The sequence below is a fragment of the Jaculus jaculus genome, chromosome X (genome assembly GCF_020740685.1).
Source record: "Jaculus jaculus isolate mJacJac1 chromosome X, mJacJac1.mat.Y.cur, whole genome shotgun sequence".
NCBI lineage: Eukaryota > Metazoa > Chordata > Mammalia > Rodentia > Dipodidae > Jaculus > Jaculus jaculus.
This window is the reverse complement of record NC_059125.1, coordinates 139,771,090-139,774,740: the sequence shown is the minus strand read 5'-3', so window position 1 is coordinate 139,774,740 and position 3,651 is coordinate 139,771,090.

The following is a 3,651-nucleotide window of genomic DNA, read 5'->3' as shown; positions in this document are numbered from 1 at the left end:
TCTTTCTGAGGGACAGTTTGATGATAATTTGCTCTTCACATTTCTTAAAACCTTCTGCCTCTCAAACCCACCTCACACTCCAAAGCAGTGCCCATCTTCAATTTAAGCTGTCATCTACATTGTGATCTTTCATAGCTTTTGTGCACAATAATTTATTTTTCAAGAGATCAATGCAAATAATATGTTATAGTATTGAAAAATATTTGTCAGAAGGATGGATATTTATGGTTCAGATCATATTTTGCTCTAAATGCACAAGTTTAGATCTTTTAGTCTTTGTCTAAGCCTTTTGTGTGTGTGTGTGTGTGTGTGTGTGTGTGTGTGTGTGTGTGTGTGTGTGTGTGAGGTGTATGTACATTTATGTTTGTTCACATGGGTGTGTGTACAACTGTGTTCACATACATGTGGAGGCCAGGACTTGATGTTGGGGATCTTACTTATTTGCTCTACACTTTACCTACTGAGTCAGAGTTTCTTCCTTTAAACCAGGGTTCACTGATTCAGCTAGTCTATTTAGGCAGTTTGCTCCAGAGATACACTATCTCCCAAGCACTGAGGTTTCTGGGGGACTACCATGCCCACCTTGGCTTTATGTGGAGGCTGGGGATCCAAACGTGTGTCTTCACACTTGTGTACCTCAAGTCTGGCATCTCAACAGGCCCTTCACTCAGCCTTTCTTAAAGAAGATATTGTTCAATGTGACTTTATCAGATTTGTTCATCCTTCTTATTTGGAGTTAGCAAATATAGGTTTCCTTGCAGCAATTGAACTAGAAAAGGTTCTAATATTTTCATGAAGGAAACAGTGTTGATGTTGACAATGCAATAGGTAAAGCAGTACCCACTACTAACAAGAAACTCTGGGAATGGATTTACACACATGTTCAGCAAGCTATACTAAATATTTCCTCTTGAAAGGCTCTGTATACAAATGGATGAGATGGGTATGTGGAATATTTCATTACTTCTGCTACATTGGACTTCTACAGTCTGTGAAGGACTCTTAATTGTAACATTGTTAAAAAATAGTTCCAGAGCTGAAGAGATGGCTTAGTAGTTAAGACACCTGCCAGGGAAGCCTAAGAACTCATGTTCAAATCTCCAGGTCCTGTGTAGCCAGATGCACAGTGTCACAAGTGTGCAATGTTGCACATATGCACAAGTAGGAACATGCATCTGTAGTTCATTCACAGTGGCTGAAAGCCCTAGTGTGTCTTCCTTCTCTCTCTTTCTCTCCCTCCCTCTTTCTGTCTCTCTCTCAAAAATAAATAATAATAAAAAATAGTTCCAGTGGCTGTAGAGAGCCCTCAGCAGGTAAAGGTGCTTACTTACAAAGTCTAATGGTCCAGGTTTGATTCCTTAGTACCATGTAAAGCTAGATGTACAAAGATGTACAAAGTGGGACATGTGTCTGCAGTTTGTTTCCAGTGGCAGGAGGCCATGGTGTGCCAATACTCTCTTTCTTTATGTCTTCCTCTTTCTCTCTCTCTTTCTCATAGAAATAAAAATATAAAAATTGCTCCTGTTATGGTAATCAGAACTATTTGTGGAAATACATTGGAGGAATGTCTAGTGAAGATTTAACTAAGCTGTTACAGAGTTTGGAAGATTTCACAATATCAAAGCCATCTTATTTAGCCTTCTTATTTGTATATACATGATTCCTTCTTGTCCTAGTGTCAAGGGGCATCAAGAATTTAACAAATATTTATTGAGTATGTGTTCTCTGAGGTACTCTTCTAAGTATTAGAATTATGAATAAGAAAGAAGAAAATATACTCATGAGCAAGACAGGCAATAGATATTGTGAATACTGTGTTGTAGAGTAAATAGAAGCAGCTAAGGAGCAGTGGGAGTGCATTAAATGAGGACCATCATTTGGATAGAGTATTGCACAAATTCAATATTTTTACTCTAAGAGGTATATGAAGGAAAATTTATGTTTTAGGTGAGGAAAGCCAACAAATGATATCTGTTTCAACTTAAATTGTGGTTTATACATCCAGAATAGACTCATGGGTCCAAATTTAGAAATGGGAAAACTATTAGCATATTATAGACAGTAGAAGTTATGGATGGTTCAGGTCTCTAGCAATGGGAGTAGTGAGAAGTAGGTAGAGTATACATGCTAAGAACATTATTCAGAGCATTTCTGCATGTATTCAAAGCAAAAAAATCAATGATCAGTTAAGAATTTTGAGCTGAGTAACTGAAAAGGATCACAACTATGTAACATGAAAATGAAAGGAGAGAAGTACAATTTTATGACACAAAGAAGGGAGAATATTATGAATTCATTTGGGGAAATAATATTAAGATTGTTATTAACCAAATGGACATGTTGATTAGTCAGTTAGATTTGGAAGTCTGAAGTTCAGCAAATAGATTGGAGAAAGTGTAACAAATTTGTAAGCCATAATCTAATAGGGGTATGTAAAGACCAAAGCTGCTTGAGATTGCCGAGGAAGAAATAGGTAGATAAAGAGAAGCTTCAAAGACTGAGTGAGTTATATGGCATTACAACATCAATTTCTATATGAAATAGAAGTGGTGACACCTTGGGGTTTATTATTATTATTATTACTTTTCATTATGTCTCTTTACCACGTGGTATTCGAATTATGTGCTAATCATCTATGAAATAATTCTGCAACAAAATAATGAAATTATGTTTCAATAATGTTATTTCATCTTTTTAAGATTTGGCATTTCCATTTAGATCTTCCAGGAAGGCATGAGAATGTTGCTGTACTACTATGGTCATCCCAGTCATCTGCACTACAAAGAGGTGGTTTCTCACTGCACTTTAGTAATCTGAGAATGGGAAATATTTATAAGAACTCTCATAGAATGGCAAAAGAAGAAACAAGTTGAGATTAGATAAGTTCTTTACATGTCTGTTAAAGTTAAAAGTATTTTTTTTCTAGGGGAGTAAAACAAAAACTGAAAAGATATTGGTCAATTTAAAAGGGATAAATTTTTCTTATTGTAACTTTATGAATGAAGGAAAACATAATTTAAATGTTTCATTTGATCTGCTTCTGAAGTGTCATATTTTGTATGTTTATCATTTCTCTGACATGTTTTTCCCTGTAATTTTATTGGAAAAACATTCAAGATGAATGATTAAAAAAAGAAAAGAGTTTGAAGAGATGAGAATGAACTGCAATGGAAAACTTGGAGTATTTGGCCAGTACACAAATGAAATATATATAAATATGTGCTTTTTTGAGATAGGGCCTCATTTTAGCCCAAGTTGACTGGAATTCACTATGTAGTATCAGGGTGGCCTTGAGCTCATGTTATCTTCCTACTTCTGCCTCCTGAGTGCTGGTATTAAAGGCGTGCACCACCACGCCCAGCTTAAAAACAATATTTAATAAAAGAAAAATCCTCAACTGCCTCAAATCTGCTGAAAGTAAAATACGGCAACGATAGAGGATTTAATACTGGATTTATAGTGTAAATAGGATTTCTAGTTTGCATAAAAATAATTGTGGTAAGATGGTAGACACAAAAGCCTAATAGAGTTAGTTCAACAAAGAATGGAAGGGAAACTATTGGAGTCTAAGTATGTCACTAATTAAAAGCAATTATCACATCCTCTGTTTGATAGAAAAATATCCACAAGTAACCTTCCATATTATTTCTC